This window comes from Lonchura striata, chromosome 10 (assembly GCF_046129695.1).
Source record: "Lonchura striata isolate bLonStr1 chromosome 10, bLonStr1.mat, whole genome shotgun sequence".
Lineage (NCBI taxonomy): Eukaryota > Metazoa > Chordata > Aves > Passeriformes > Estrildidae > Lonchura > Lonchura striata.
Window position 1 is genome coordinate 7,626,398 of NC_134612.1, and position 17,861 is coordinate 7,644,258.

Consider the following 17,861-nt stretch of genomic DNA (forward strand, 5'->3'; position numbering starts at 1 on the left):
TTTTGCAATAAACTTCTAGTTGCCTTTCATTCAAGGGCCATTTAAAATAAACTGGTTTTGATTAGATGGCTGAGTAATCTAATAAAACACACCTTTTTCATTAATTTTTTTAAAATTGACTTCTGCTACAAAATCTACCCACTATTACCATGGAGCAATGTAAAATGTGCCTTTCAAGCAGGCTCCACGTGGTGTTTGTGTGGGTTGGCAGCTCCCGTGCATGCCCTGGCTGGAGCACCAGAGCAGCAGCACTGCAGCAGGGTAGGGCTGGGCAGGTGACACAGGCTCACAGGACAGGTGGCTCTTCTTGCTGGCCACATCTGGCTCCTGCTCCTGGAAGTCAGTCCCACTGACTCTCAAGCTGGTGGATGAGTGACTGCTGCCCAAATTAAAGCTTGTCACTGCCCTGCTCCTGACAGGGGGATAGTTCAAGGAAGGTGAGTCTCAAGGTATAACCTGTTTTTCCTCAGAAACTGCCTGGTTGGTTGAACAAAGCTGTGGCCTTTAGTTTATATTAGTATTCAACTAAATTAGTTTAGTTTTTGTATGTACTACATGTCTTCACATCAGAGTTCCATCTACCCCTTCTGTCCTCCTTCAAGTCTTTTAGGCAGACAAAAAAGAGGGAAAGGCCCCTGTACTCTCTGCACACAGTGGCACATGTGCACACTCAGGGTTGTGTCACTGGCTGAGGGAACTGCTAATTACAGTGCTTCTGAAATGGCTGGGTTTCAAGTTGATAATATGTTTAGTACTATAAGCTTCTTCCATTACCAGATGGGCTGGATAATGTGAAACACTTCCCAGGGTTCCTTAAATGACTGATTTGTAGCTGCAGGCACCTAGTAAGTTATGAATGATTGCTGATGTAAAAGAACAACTCTACTGGGGATGACAGTAATTAGTCTTTACAAAATTCAGTGAAACACTGTCAGGGAGAACAAGACATGTAAGTAATTTATGCACCAATTAAACAATTGTTAGAACTTGCAAAAATTCAAACCAGATAAATATTGCATATAACATGCAGCACCTGTGGATTTAAAATCTTCTTACAATACCACTTTTCTTTTTTAAGAAATATCTCTTAAGCAAAGAAAATAACACAGTGTTGTCAGCCTAAGTTACTTTTACCATCACCTATTGTTTTCTAAAATGTTTCTCATGTACTGTGAAATGATGTAAGTGGCCTCCCTTTCTCATTTTAGAATGAATAAGAACTAAGACACAGCACTGAGCTGTTTGTATGTTAGGCCAATATATCTCACCTATTATCAACTATTTAGGACTGTATATAAATGTCACTAGATACCATAAAAGGCTTTAAATGTTCCTGATTTGCCAGTCCAGCTGCAGCTTGCCATTAAAAAAAAATCATTTTGTTTGGGTTCAGTTATTCTTTACAGGGGTCAGCACATCAAGCTAACCAGATGAAAAACTGTGCCTTGAGAAAAAGCACAAGGTGTCACGACCTGGTTCTACTTCCTGTTAACCAGACAGGCTGAGGCTTACTCAGCTATCATCACACACTTCACAGCCTGACAAGCAAAGTATTTCCTTTTAAAGTAAACATTTGAATTACATATTATAAAATGCAGTCTGTTTTAGCAGGTGCTTTGTCAATCCCTGCCTTCTCAAGTTTTGCCTTACCTACTCAGCATGGGGAGAACATGTCACCAACAAGAACAGACCATGCCAAAATTCTCCCCACAGCTGTTCTGGGTAAACAGGAGAAGAAGATTTAAGCTTTAAATAAGACTTTCAAAAGGATATTCTATATGGATAAACAAATACAGAAAGGCAGGTTTCTCTTCTCTAGCAATCCTAGGAAGGGTGCATCTGTGTCCCAACAGCTGCCTGACCTTCAGATACGGTATCAAACACAGGAAAAGGACTGCAAAGGGCACTCTGCCAGCATCTCAGTGCCATGCTCACTGGCAAGGCTGGGAGAACAGGTGGGACCAGCTGCAGATCCTGCCTGGTGTGTGCAGCTCCCTGCTCTGCCCTGCCCACCTCGCCCACACAGCAATGCCCAGGGGCTTTCGCTGCATCTAATAAAGCTTTACACAAAACACGGGCTGAATATTGGCAGAACAAGTGTGTCCACAGCACAAGAGAGATGTTTAGTAAATCCAGGGAGACAAATCTCTGCTGAAGAATTTGAACTCTGGAGCTGCTTCACCCTTATAATGTCATTGTCTCCTACATTCACCAGCCTTTGTAGTCTTGCAGTTAATTCATTCCCTTCCAACAGGATGTCAGCTAAGTAATAACAATGGGAGAAAAACCTTAAAGGCTAAGAGAATTAGCTGTATCTTATTAAAGCCATGAGGTCCTGCATTATTCATGCTTGGACAGGAGTACACTCAGCTAAGAGGGCTACAGGGAACTCGAACTCTGAAGCTCCCATGATTTGTAGCCATTAAAAAGGTGAGCTGCATTATTTTATCTGAAAGCAAAGGATAGTTAACTGCTGCATCTCCTACAGAGGCACATGTAGACAAAGGAATTTTCATAGACAATGCAGGAACTTCTGTTGCAGAGTTCACAGAACCTGACTGTTCTCCCTCAGGCACAACAAGGAAACATGAAGGAATATTTAAGCCAACTGATATTCCTAAAGACAAGAAAGAATTCTTGGCTTACTAGAAGATGTCAGTGCATGTGGCTATTATACAGGTGCTTCCGTGGGCCCTAATTAGACCATCAGCACTCAATGCTGGCCAATACATAATCCTTTAAATTAATAAACCTACAAAAAATAGCTAGTTTGTACTAAAAGCAGCCCTTTACACTTAAGCTATTTACATCCACTATGAAGTGCCAGTCCAAACTAACATTCATGTTTGCAACCTTCTCTCTAAAAATACACCCTCACAGTACAGTAGCTATTATTTTTCTACAGTATAATCACGGAAATGGCATGACTGCATTACTTCTAGTCCATATGTGTTAAATAAGTGAGCTAATTTTGTAGAAAATTTCACACCCGTGTCTGAAATCTGTTACAATACAGTATTTACTTTTTACTTGGCCTGTAAACCATTAAAACCACAACGCCAAATCCTGCAGACAAAACTTACATTCACTGAAATACCAATTGCAGAATTTTGAGCAATGATATTCATGCCACAGACAGTGTTGGTGAAGGAAAGCTGAAGAACTTCAAAGAATTATTTCCTATTTGACAACAAGCTCTTTTGAAGGGGGTCTGCTCCCTTAAACCAAACTTGATAATTTGGCTGCTCTTAACTATTTCTTCATTCTTTCCCATATGCAGATATGAGCTGTTGCATAATGTCTTTAACCACCCACATCTCACAAGCAGAGTCTCCAGAACAGATGAAATATTGATCCCTCTTCTTCCTTCTTCTACACTGTAAGTCTAATGAACTATTGATTCTTTCATCCTTCCCCCATTTTCTGTTTTGGCTATGCATACCCCTCCTCCACTGTCTAAATCTCCTTTTCTGTGCAGCCTTAGGCTCATCCTGGTCCATTCTGTCGGTATCTGAGGCGCTGCTCCTCTGGCCTGTGGTGGGTGTGTGACATCAAAGATCCTGAGTCAGAAATGCAGAAATACAATTGCACGTGGAGCTGTGTCCAGCAGCGAAGAGCGTTGGAAAGGAGCTGGTTCTCATCTCCACACACTGAAGCTGCAGTAGGACACAACCTGCCACCTCCTGCCCTCCCCATGGCCTGATCCCACAGCCACGAGAGCCACCATGCTGGGCATCCTGCTGCCAGTGAAGAGCCTTCCGTTTTTCCTCATTTTGTAAGTCAATCAAGGTACTTACTGTGGTACTCTGCAAATCAATTCCAATATGGATACTCCATATTGGAGTATCCATATTGGATATTCCAATATGGGTACTCTGCAAATCAATTCCAAGTGGCTTTCTTTGATTCCTTTAAAAGTGAAAACTGTGAGTTCAATCTGTTACTGAGAGGGAAATATTTAATACTCTGAACCTCTTTGTTTATCTTTCTATCCCTAACCAGCTTCCTTCTTCCCCTGCTCCAAAGGTTGCCTGGGTGCAAGCTGCCCCCAGCTCCAGCCCTGCAGCACAGTGTCCCTGCAGCACGGCCACCCCAGCACGGGCAGCCAGCAGCTCCTTCTACCCCACCCATCTCCGAACTCCAGCACCCTGGGACACACAGAGGCATCGGTCGTTTCACTGTTTACAAGAGATTTAGCTGTACTTTCCCCCATTGTTCTTCACTGCTGACAGCTCCTCTGCAGGCAGGGCAAATGAGGAGAGAGTACTCCCAGCCTCACACAGCCCAGAGATGTGGACAGAGAAGAGCAATGTGCTTGACTGTTCCAGACAATCTCCCATAAGGAGTTTTCAAGTAAATGTCTTCTATTATCCTGTGCATGTATGGTCACTTACCTGTCAAATGTCATTTCAGCCAAGAGTTTTCCCCCCACACCTTCTCTCTGCAGGTCACCAGAGTGATGAATTACTACTTTATTACAGCAACCACCACAGATCTTTCCATTGCTCCATGCATCATACTTTCCTTTCTCAAATCCCACTCTCCTCTCCAGAGCATACAGACATTAAATCCCATGACAAAGCTCTGCTATAAACTCATTAGCAAATGTCACCCCAGTCAAACACCTTCCTTGCTGCAACCTGTGTAATATTCACCATAACCAGCTGAATCCAGCTGCTTTATCACATGCACACAGCAGCTCTGCAGATCTCAAGTATTTAGAGCAAATATATTCTCTCTGACTTGTTATTCTATTCACAGAAATGACAGCTTAAAAATTGTACTTGCTTCTTAATATTTGGAGAGCAATAGAAAAGGATGTGCAAGTCTGCAAATATTTTGGGAAAGATCATCTACGACCTTTACCGTAAAGAAACACCCATTTTCAAACCCTCATTTCATTAGCACAAAGTAGAACAAGAAAACGTTAAATAACGGAATTTGGCTCCCATAGGTACTACAAACCAAGTTAGAAGTTTGTAAAGAAACCTCCTGCCATGGTTCGGCAGCGAGGTCCTGTCATCTGCCTTGCCTTTTGCTAATCCACTCGGCTGTTTGCCGGGCTGGAACAAATTCCTCCAGCACATCCACAGAGAAGCTGTTTCTTCCATTGCCTCAGAGACACAGACCTTGGCCATGCCTCAGCTTCCTGCTCCTGCTGGCAGCCACTGAGTCCTGCTGAGCTCGGGGTCAGCTCTGGGCTCGTGTCTGGCTGCGCTGGCAGCGCGGCCAGAGCCGCTCTCGAGGAAGGAGCTCCTGTCCCTCCCGGCTCCCACATCCCCGCAGGTGCGACCCCAGGATCAAACAGAGCAGTCCTCGTCCAGGCTGCCCAGTCCCTCCCCTTTTAAAAACACAACATCTACTAACATTCAGCAAATGGGGAATGAAGGCATTAAGCAGGTTTATCACCACTCATACCTTCTTAAGTTTTGGTAGGATTGCTCACAGCCTTCACTGTAAAACCAGTATTTGTCTGTTCTGGTTCTTTGTTAAAAACATTTATCTGTAGAAATCTCTCTGACTGCTCAAAACCTGAATTAGAGTAAGTTTTTATGTGTATGAAAAAAGAAATCTGTAATTTAAGCACTGGACTAGGAAGAAGTTGAGTGGGCACAGACTCCCCTATTGAATATGAGGACACTGAGAGGATGGGGGGCAGCAGTGTGACCAGCAGAAAAGCCCTCTGGCAATCCAAGGACAGAAGTCCTCACTCTCAAAGCATTTCTACTGAAAGATCTGGAGAAAACCAACAAGAAAAAAACACACCCAGCTTGCCCACCTAAACAGCTTTGAGCCACTTCTGTTACTAAGGAAGAGGATGAGAACAAATATTAACACAGACTTGTAATGGTTTCCTTTGGGGTCTGCTTTTTGATCAGACACTAAACTCTTTTGCTGAAGGGGAAAAAAGTAACTTGGTTGCATAGCACTCTTATGGTATACATTATTATCAATAATATATAAATATTTACAACAAAAGAAATTAGCTTGACATTTAGAGTTTGCTTTTACAAACTGTCTTCCCTCCCTTAATTCTAAGAAGGTTTTAGGAGCTCATGTTATTATGAATGATCTACTCAAATACTATTTCCCACCTGGAATAGCATTTGACTTCTTTAATATTCCTGTAAACTTATATGTGAGTGCTTCAGATCTATTACTACTAAATAATTTAATTAACATGTGTCTCCAGACCTGACTGCAGCAGGAGACCAAATGAAATGACTGAATGCAAAAGCCATTGTTGAATCAAAGCTACAGGAGATGAAAGGCAGCAAAAGTTCCACTTCATCAGCCCTACTTCTGTAGCTCACCCAAATCCCAGCTCCCACTCATTAAGGAGGCCACAAACAGCTCCAGAGAATGATTTCCTCTAGAAGGTTTAACTTCTCTTGGGACAAAGTTGCTCCTTTCCTTACCAGGCAACAGATCCTTACCAAGAAACAGATCACTGCACCTGCAGCAGCAACCCAAGGGTGGTGGGAAACATGCTGGGATGAGCTGCTACCCCCCAGGATAATTTTCACACAGCCTCCTCCTCTCCCAAAATACTCCATGTAACAGAAATCTCATTGTTGTGGCTTCAACACAGAGCGTGCAGATGCTCACCAGATGCTGCCAGAGTGGGAATGAGGTGGGAAAAGGAGCTTCAGCTGTTCCAACCATGACAGGGCTTGATCCACTGCTATTGGAGTCAGCAGAAGAACATCACTGTGCTTCATGGCAGCAGTGCTGACTGACAAAGGCTGATCCTCCGCAGGCAGGCAGCCACAATGACCTAAAAAAAGCTCTGTGAAATGCGGCCTCTTCTTTCTATCACTTCTCAGGCTCAGGAAATGCATCCACTAATTTGTCTTGCTATGTCCAACAAGAGATGCCCTCCCTGTCAAGAGCAGGTGTTCCCAGGCTGGGCAGCACAGGACACACAGATGGCTCCTGAGAGGCTGTGCTCTGTGCAAGGGCTTCTCCATTGCCTCAGCTAGGAATCAGATTTTATCTTCTGCTGATATAAACTGAGCATTGCTTACAATTGTCTGTCTGAGCACATTCCAAAGTGCATTGTCTCAATCACTGGGGCTCAAGATACTGTGATAAATGTTTTGAAAAACTAACAAACATTATAGCCTGAGTCATGGAAATACTTAAGTTCATCAGGACTTGTGAAAAGAGGAATAATGGAAAACCTGCCATGATGAGGAAAGAAAATGATACAGCTGGTAGCATGTATTGGACACCTAAAAATACTGTAATTACACTTTTGGCCATAAACATATTTAATACCTTGACAAATGTGGAAAGTTGCCCCACTGCCCATTGGGTTATCAACATTTATCAACTGATCTGGCTTGGCCAAGCTCCTGGCCTGGGCCCAGGGCTTGTGTGCTGCTGGTGCTGCACTGCGGGCCCCGATAAACCTCTGCAATGGATTTACCACGCTCGCTTGAGCTTGACAAATGATACCTGAACAAAGGCAAAAACCAGAACAAAAAGACTTTTTTTAAAAATTGTCTTTTGTACTTTAACAAAAAGAAGTTGAAGCAGAAAAGTCTGGTCATCTCAAGAGCTTGTTTTGTGCTTTAGGTTGCAGCCATCTAACACAGCTAAGAGGCAACTGCTGTTCCACTTGTCTTTTCCTCCTCCCAGTTTCCAGAAAACACTGCAATGAAGGTAAATAAAAATGGTGATTTCTAATGCATTAAAGGAGTATCCTGATTGATTTTTTAAAAACCCACAAATTTCCCTGGCCCTCAACAACTTTAAATACACAGACACACCCCAAAACAGATGAAAAAGAGAAGTAGAGATAGTAGGGAGAGAAGGAAAATGGGAAGGGAATTCTTAATCTCTTCTTTCAGATAATTATAACATGCTTTGTGACTTTTAGATAATTGAGAACACCACAGCTCTTACTAATAAGCACTGCTTCCATGTGAGCTGCACTGGGGCTTGAAAGACTTTTCTGGGAACCAAGATTTTCTTCTGAGAGTACTCAGGATAACTCTGCTTGCCTGGTGCTGCAATTAAAATTTTATAATACCAATACTGAGAGGGTGTGCATGTGCATGCACTTGTATACGTACTCTCTGAGCATTTGCACACATAAATGTGTACATGGTACTTTCTACAAAAGGCAAATTATAAGCAGTGGTTAATGAAGCAGCATCCTCTTGATTTTCTGCTTGTAAAAATCCATGTCTGCTTACATAAGCCACACAATTTCAGACCTCTGCACAGGTATAGGAATGGTGGATCTGACCTGAGCCTTATCAGTCCAATTCTTTCAAATGAAATCACTGAAATACAGCAGCCACCTGGGTCTACATGTATGACATTACCAAGAAGTTGCACAGCCCTTGTAAGGGCAATTGCATCTTCAAAAAATCATCTGCAGGTACTTTAAGAGGAAGAAAGAAAGAAAGATACAGGAAAAAAATTGCTTGTTTCAGAAGAAAGCGCCTGTAATTACACAGAAATCTCTGTGCTTGCATTAGATTATATAAAAGCTTATAATATTGTGAGTTTGTTTTTTTCTCCTCATTTTATGCAAACATTCTGCACACAAAACAGCCATTGAGCTGGCATGATGGAGAAATATGGGAAAAGACTGATCCCAAATGACTACATTGTCAGTCTTCAGTATTCCCAGTCTAAAAATAGGTTTTTAAGGGCTCATCAGTGCCACCAGGATTCTGAACTCCTGTTAAATCAGAACCTCCTGGAGTCCTGTCTCCATCAGTGCCAATTCAGCACATGAGAGAAGCAGCACAACCACAGTTCAGCAATTTACTATGCTCCAATATTCTAAAGATGAGGTTCAAGAAACAGAAACATACCCATTTATTCACTCTAAAACACTGTGGGGGTTTCTGTGCTCCAGGGGGGCTGGAAGCACAGGAGCAGGCAGTGCCCAGGGCAGCGTGGAGGGTGAGTGAGCCCTGCCTTCTCCATGGGCAGAAGAACTTACGTGGGGCTACAACAAGGAGCCTTCTGTGACTTTCCATTTGTCAGTCCTCGTGATCCAAGGGCTGCCTGTGTTTACCAGAAAGCAGATCAGTGAGTCCACACATGGGGCTGAAACACCCTGTGCTAAAGCAGGGCCAAGAGCTCAAACCACTGCTCCTGACCAGCAGCTGCTCCAAATTATCACTTCCATGGAGAGCAACAGGTGCTCATTCATAAAAACCAGATTTATTCCCTGAGACTGTCTTGCTGAGGATCATTATTCACAGATACACATGAGGCCTGGATTTGATTTCTTCTCCTCATACTCTTATTCAAAGATTTTAAGGAAAAAATCCAACAGTCTGCAGCAACATGCCAATGGGTTTCCATCACCTTGGATCACAACTGGCCAGGGTAGAGCCAGACTCCAGGAGCACCAATCTCCCTGGGAGCCTCATGGCTTCTCCACACAGGCTGCTCCTGCTTCTTCAGCTCCTGCATTCACTGACTTTATTTTGGTGCTCATACTTCCCAAAAGAGTATAATTTTCAGATTTCTAATAAAAGAGAAATAAAGTAACAAAAGGATAAAAGTTGCCCTCGATTATAGCAACACACCTGGAGATCCAGAATATGAACACAATTCCAAATACACAGAGCTACAGCACATCAGCTGAAACCAAAGTGTGGAGGGGTTGGAAACATCAAGAAAAAGGGTAAAATGCCCACAAGGATGAAGAGATGTCACACTCAGAGCTGGTGGAGCAAGTCCATAGCACTTACTGCAAACCCTACTGACAGCAGGGAGTGCAGGGTTTCCTCCTGCATTATACCACTACAAAGCCAAGCCACAGGAGTTTTCCTGTGCTGTTGGCAGCAACTCATTCCCAGGTTTTTAAAGCAGAAAGACCACAATATAGTCCAACAATCACTTAATCCACAGAAAAGGAAAAGCAATAAAGAATAAAAGAGATTTTCATGTTCCATATTGCATAGAACTGTATACAACTTCCCGAATATTCTTCATTATCTTCAATAATACATAGCATTCAAGTCAAGATTTTTTGCAAATTAAAATGTGACATTGATACAGGAGCACCATTTCCTGTAATACCAATTCTAATAGCCATAGGAAGCACTTATCACCACACCACTTGTACCAGCAACTTGAGCTGCTGTATGTGTTCCTAGAAAACACACAGGAACACAAGCTCCTGATCTCCACTCAGTTATGCCCTTCCTTAGCACAGTGCTCACCAGACAGCCCCTGAAATTTCCTATTTACTTGTATATGAAATATGCTGCTATTTTGGTTTGCTTGATTTTAGGTGAGAAGAGAGGCTCTCTAAAACCCATTCTGTCCTGGTTTCCCAGACTGTCCCCCGTAAACATTGTGTTAATTCATTCAGGTCAGCCCCTAAAGACACAGCTAGCTCTGCAGAGAACACTATCAGCCTGTTCTGAATCAGCAGAGATGCTGGCAGCCTTTCAAGTCATCTGAAAAAGATGAGGTAGCTGCACAAGGAATAAACCCTTAAGTGCTCATCCAGAATTACCTCTGGGAAAGACCATGCATTTTGCACATGCTAATCCCAACAATTAACCCAAGCTGCTTATTTACAAACTTCTGAATACATTTTTAAATGCAAATAACAAATTTTACATTAAATACAAAGTCCTTAGAGGAAGACACCACATTTATGCTATACTGCACAGAGACAGTATGTTCACTTCTTTCCAGCCAAAGTTCAAAGGATCCCCAAAAGGATGATTCAGCAGTTAAGGCACATCTTTCAGTACTAAATTGGTGAATCTCCTTCCTCAGACCACACACAGTCACCATCCTCCTTTTGAAATTTGTAATGCATGAAAAGTAGAAAAAAAAAAAAAAGCATGAATCAGAAGAGGAAATTTTTCATTATTATTACTCTATGAATGAGAGAGGGCTGCTGCTCTGGCTGGTTCAAGTCCTGCTCTTCATTAGCAGCACTGTCACCAATACTCTGAGCCCAGCAACAGCAGGGACAGCAGACCTGCTGCTGCTTCAAGGAGGAAGACACTCACCAGAAGAACTAAAATTGCAGTTAATAATATTATTAGGTTCTAAAAACTTGGGAGGGAAACAATGAGAAGAAAAACAAACCCCAAACAATGTAATAGCACTAATTAACTCATACAAGTTTCCACAGAGACACTATTTCCAGGATTAAGCATCTTAAACCCCAGTGTAGGAGCTCCATTTCCTGCTGGTTTTGAGCCACACATGGTGTGTGGCCCAGGACTGCCAGCACTTGTACACCAAATCTGGGGGCTCCTGAAGGCACAGGAGCCTGGGGAGCCACAAGCCAAGCTGGATTTTCAGGCTACCTTCCAGACCAATGTATGTGGATCCTACTGCACCCATGTTTGATGTGAACATTTCAAATATTTGTTTAACAGAATTACAGACTTTATGTTAATCTGAGAAGTTTCCAACAGATGCAGCAACTCTTTGAATATGAACAATATACAGCTAGGGTGAAATGAAAAAAAGATGATTTGGTGCTTTAGTTATTAAAGCATTTTTCACTTCATTCCTGCCTCCTGTAGAAGCACTAGCAAGACTATCAGAACCATATAAAAGCAACATTTTTGTTTTGCAACCAATTTCCATTTCAAAACAGCAAGTCTAGGCATCACTATTTGAATGATTTCTTAAATCCCATTTCCATATGCCAGGCAGAGACCTGCTTCTTCTGATCTGTACTGTGGAAGCTTCCAACCTACAGATCTGAGAAGGGCATGGAAACAAAGTACATACATTCTCCCTGGAGCTTTTTGATAAAGACTTGATTTGCATGGGGCATTACAAATTAGCCTTTTTCAAATGAATGCAAAATCCCTAATTTACACTATGCACATATTGTAGATTATGAAATTCATAATGTTGGGTAAAATAAAACTTAGCAGTTGTAACTGCAGGTTTCGACAGGGTTATTATGGAGTGATTCTCACCACTCTAGTAACTCCAGAAAGGAAAAGGGGCTTTCATAAAGACCCATACTGCTATTCCTGAAGGAACTAGCAGCTGGCCATGCAATGTGAGAGTGCAATCTCTTCCTCAGTTTCTCCTGGATATTTGTTGTCTCTCTGGCTCTTGTTCAGCCAGACAGAAAATAATGTCAAACCTCACACTATTCGTAGCTCTTGGCCATGTTTCTCATTTGCCTTTGGAAGCAGCTATTTTGCCTTAAAGCCTTGGTAGCATTGAGCACTTAAAATAAACAAACACATGATATGCAGGGGAAACTGGTTCACTTCACGCACCTCCACTTTCAGACTTTAATTGGAGACATGCGAGCCAGAAATCTTGAACCACAGACATACAAAAGCCATGCTCATAAAAAATAAATACAATCCCATTTTAGCCACATCCTCCTCAAATATTTCTGCAAGCAAAATTCAAGATTTCAACCCAAGCTATCTACAATTAAGAAGAGTACCATGATGTACCTGTTCCTCATGCCACAAGTTTAGCCCTAGGTGCAGAAACTGCTGTGCCCTCATGTCTAGATTTTTATTATTAATATTTTCTAAAAGAAAGCCATATTAAGATACTAGCCCACAGTAACAGTGTGCAAGTTAATTGTTCCAATGTAGTTTGTGGAGGCCACAAAAACCACAGGGACACACATGATGTACACAAGAAGGAATACTGCCCTTTGCTATTTTAGCAGCATTAATCCCTTTCCCTCATCCCCTTTTTTTGAACAAGATGAGCTCAGAGTTACCCTGTGTGATGTCAGTGATTATTTTGTGCTGATTACTGGAATCCAATCTCCAGACAGGATATATTTACAGCTGTCTACACTGTTTTACAATAAGCTGATGGATGACTCATCCGTTTTCCTCCTTCAGCTGAAATCACACAAAGGAAGATGGAGACAGAATGACAGCCCATGAGAAGCAGGGAGAGGCAAATTGCAAAGACCTTGCTCTGTGTTTAAAATACATTAGAATACAAGTCTTTACTTGCATATGCAATGACAAAAAAATAATCCTAGAATATATAAAATTTTTAATGTTTTGGTACATGTAAACCCACCAATAAACAGGCACTTATTCCAGAGTTCCAGTACCTGTGTCCCAGTGCCATGAGTGCACATCTCTTTGCCATGTACATTAAACAGCATGCAATAACTTAAAAATCAATTATCATAAATTTAATACATCGCAGGAAGATGAAGCGTCAGAAGAAACAAAAACTTGACATTTTCCATCAATGATCTCGATGGGGCAGATTTGCCAGCAGAAGAAAAACATGACCAGATGATGGTCTGATAGCACAGACTGGTGACAGAGACAGTCAACTCAGCAAGGCTGCAGGCAAGGAGCACGTCTGCTCCGTGTGTCAATGGGCAAGGATGAGAGTCTGCATTGCCACGGACAAATTTAAAAGAGGGTTAAGTATTCACAGCCTGCCTGCTCTCATTCCTGTCAGCATCAGCAAAACAGTATTTGCTAAAAGGCTGGAAGGGCTGGTGGTTTTGTTTTTTTTTTAAACTGGCTAAGTCAGTCTATAATCACAGCCTATTGCCTTAATGCAGGGTGTACAAGAGGAGAGCCTGGATCCCTAAGCTCCATCAGTAATGATGGATCAGCTGGCTCAGCAGGATGTGCTCGTTACCAGCTCCTGCCACAGGTGGGTTGGGCTCTTTGTGCAGATTTTGACCCGGCACCAGGAGGTACTCAAGGACAGTCAGGCATGTACCTACATGTTGATTTTCAGTGAATTTACAGAATCACTAGGTTGAAAGAGACCTTCAAGATCACTGAGTCCAACCCATGCTCCAACACCTCTGCAAGACCATGGCACTGAGTGCCACATCCAGTCTCTTTTTAAACACATCCAGGGATGGTGACTCCACCACCTCCCCGGGCAAACAATTCCAGTACTTTATCACTCTTTCTGTAAAAAACTTTTTTCCTAACATCCAACCTATAATTTCCCTTGGAGTAGTTTAAGACTGTGTCCTCTTGTTCTGTCAGTTGCTGCTTGAAAAAAGAGACCACCCCCCACCTGAGTGGGGGGTTCTCCTGTTCAAAGAGTGCTCCTGTCCAAGCCGTGGGCTGTAACTTTTCCAGGAGTGTGCTGTGGGAGACAATGCCAAAGGCTTTGCTGAAGTCCAGGTACACAACATCCACAGCCTGTCCTGCATCCACCAGGCAGGTCACTTGGTCATAAAAGATCAGGTTGGTCAAGCATGACCTACCCCTCCTAAACCCCTGCTGGCTGGGTCTGACACCCTTGTCATCTTGTAAGTGCTGTGTGGTGACACTCAGTGTAAACTCTTCCATTACCTTGCGGGGTACTGAGGTCAGACTGACTGGCCTATAATTACCAGGATCCTCCTTCCCACCCTTGCTGTGGATGGGTGTCACATTGGGCAGCTTCCAGTCATCTGGAGCCTCCCAGTGAGCCAGGGCTGCTGGTAAATGATGGGAGAGCAGCTTCCCAAGCTCATCTGCCAGCTCCCTCATCACCCTGGAAGGGATTCCATCTGGTCCCATGGATTTATGAACATCCAAGGAGTTCTCTGACTATCTCCTCCTGGGTAAACAGGCTCCATTCTGCTCCCTGACACCACCTACCAGCCCAGGAGGACAGTTGTCCTGAGGACAAGTTGTCTTACCACTAAAGACCAAGGCAAAGAAGGCCTTAAGCCCCTCTCCCTTCTCCTCATCTGTAGTTACTGAGTTCACACCTGCATCCAGTAAAGAAAAAAGGTTGGTTTTACCCTTCCTTTTGCTGTTAATGTATTTGTAAAAACATTTTTTATCACCCTTTACAAAAGTTGCCAAATTAATTTCTAACTGAGCTTTGGCTTCTCTAATTTTTTTTCCTACATCCTCTAGTAACCCACTTAAATACTTCCTAAGAAATCTGATCCTCCTTCCAAAGATGATACATCCTTTTTGTATTCCTAAGTTCCTTCAAAACCTCGATGCCCATCCAGGCTGGACGTTTGCCTCGTCGACTCCTCTTTCAGCACACAGGGACAGTCTGTTCCTGTGCCCTCAGGATCTCTGTTTTGAAGCACGCCCACCTTTCCTGGACTACTTTGTTTTAAAGGGCTGCTTTCCAAGGATCTCTCTGAATAAGTCTCCTCAACAGGCCCAAGTCTGCCCTCCAGAAGTCCAATGTAAAAGTCTTACTGATCTTCCTCCTCATTTCACCAAAGCACACACTGGAAGGATTTGGTAAATAGAGATGATGCCATGAACTGGGAATGGCACTCAGTACATGGTCATGGCTTTAGCACTTCAGATAATAGGAAAAGCCAAAATGCCTTTGCTAAACTAAACCTGAGGACACTGAAGTTTGACTTCTGTACTACATCAGTGCCCAGAAACATTGGACAGCCCAACACACAAACAGCTCCTGTATGAACTTCTGGAGAACTACCAGGAAACCCTGGAGCTGCTTGTAGCACAGCATGGAGTTAGAACCTTTAATACTTAATAAAAGACAATATTCTGTGCTATGCAAAAGGGATCCAACATGTTCATATTAATCTCATACCTCTTCAGCTGCAAGATACATTGTTGAAGCACTTGTCTGAAATCAAAATGGACCTTCTAAGCTTCTCTATGAAGACACAAGATTTAGCCTACCAGAAAGTTTTCTCTTTAAATGAATGATGTATATGGGGGGATTTTCAGGACCAAAATGCCTGTCCTCTTATTTTAGCACCCCATTTGAAAATTCAAGGAATTACTCAAGAACCACCAGAAAGCAGCATAAAAGAGAAACCCTACTTATCTTTATTACCCTACAAAACAAAGAAAAACCAAGATATTAATCTGGAAATGCTACCTAAACACTACCCTTCCATCAACAAATAAATAATCTCCATTAGAACACTTAATTAACAGTAATGGCCATAAGACTTTTGAAGTATTTGCTACACAGAAATGCTGCATCTTGAACAGAAAGTCTTCAGTACCACAGAGATAAGCAAAAGCTTCATGTGAAATCCTTTCCACTTTAAAAAACAAAGAAACAAACATTTCTATGTTTAAAATATCAGTTCTTGGACATCATGTCCCCAAACACATGCTTGCTACAATGTTTGAATACATGCTTACAATATGCAAAACAAAAAAAATCAAATTGTAGAAATAAACACATCAATACTGTTTTTTTCAATACTTAATATGCAGGGTAAACAAACCTAAGCAGGTGTATGTCAGCTCATGCATACAAACTCCAGGCTTCTGCAACGTTCAATGCTGAATTAAAAGCTTCCTGTCAGCCTTCAGGGGAAGCTTTGTCAACTGCAGCTTCTAAAAGTCTATTCCTTGCTTATCTAGAAGGGGCAAACACTGCCAGTGCTCTCTACTGCCCCATGGAATTGCCATCTCCTTTAGGATATGCTCCTGCCTTGGATTATTTCTGCTAAGTCACAGCATTCCCTCACCATCTGCAAAGGCACAGGCAAGCTCAAGTCATTCCTCTTTTTTGGAGGCAGCTTAGAGGATGCCACTGATCCTCTCAAAGGACACAGCAAACTTGGCACTATTAAAGAGAACTGCTGATTTTCTCTGACTGAAGGAGAACAGGCATGGGAATAGCACATGCAAGAATTAACAATTCTGCTCACACACTACCTCATGGAGAAAAAAAAAAACCACAAACCAACAAAACTAAACAAACTCAATCAACCAACATCCAATTTGCAAACACAATAAAATACTGATACTACAACCTATGCAGTACAGCAATACAACCAGAATAACCCTACACACTAACCTGTCTTTGCAGAACAACTTGCTTTGCTCCAGGGGTATTGATTTTATTGCATGGCTGTAATTTAGGGAGTCATCCAAAGTAATTGCAAAATTCTACTAATTAGCCTCCTTGCTTCTAGATGTGACTTCAAGGTCACAACCAGAATCTACATCAAACTGGAGTTACAGAAAGAAATCCCTCACTGTCAAGAGTTAAATTATCTTTCCGCTTCCTTCCCCAAACATACACCAAAAAAAAAAAAAAATCAATTCTTGATGCGGCCCATATTGCATTATTGATGTAAAGATGACATAAAATATCCCTAATTCCATTAGCTGCTGTCTGAAAGAAATGTTAGTAAGTACATGATATTTAATGACGAAGAGACAAGAACCCCATGGCACAGATCTCTCAAACCAGCCCCTCATCCTGCCTAGGGATCCATGGAAGCAGCTGCCAGCCAGGCATTACTCAAGGGCATCAGAGGCTTTGCACATGAAAAATCTGTCACAGGCTTTGTGCTTTATCCAGCTGGCCATGGAAATGACCCAGTATTAAGGGTTACTTTGCAGCATGTGTACCAGAAAACCTTTAACTTCCAGATGTGATGCAGAGGGAGAGGAGAGGCTGCCTCGCATGCCCAGGAACTGACAGATGCCAGGCTGGGCTGATTTTCCATTTCCCAGTGGAGAACACAATGGTCACATTATGTGCCTCATCACAGCAATAAACATGCTCTGAGCAGCACCAGGAGAGTCACCTTGGCTGCCATAGCTACAGCCTACTCCAGCGGCCAGGGAGGGGCATTTCCAGAAGTGCTCAGTTGTGCTCTCATGGAAAAATCAAAAGTGGAGCTGCCCTTGCTGTGGCAAAACAAAGCCAAGGCAGAATTTGCCTCTGCTGTGACTGAATGAATCTCGGCAGCTCCCCCTCATCCAGGAGAACCAAAATCGCCCAACTTTGACCCTGCACAGCAACAGCCACAAAATTACCTGGCAACTCCCAGATCTGATCCACTAAGCAGAATTAGCAGCTGTATCAAGGTAGCTGAACTTAAATGAAAAAAGCCACACAACTGGGCAATTTACTGCATATCCCAATAAAGTGTACCAAAGGATAATAAATTACCCTAACTACTAAAACATACA

General features: G+C 42.5%; 1 protein-coding gene across 3 annotated transcripts in view; it reads right to left on the reverse strand.

Moving 5' to 3' along the window:
• The window catches only part of SPSB4 (splA/ryanodine receptor domain and SOCS box containing 4), an 81,197-nt gene that overhangs the window by 20,749 nt on the left and 42,587 nt on the right, over window positions 1-17,861 (reverse strand). The window lies entirely within an intron of this gene.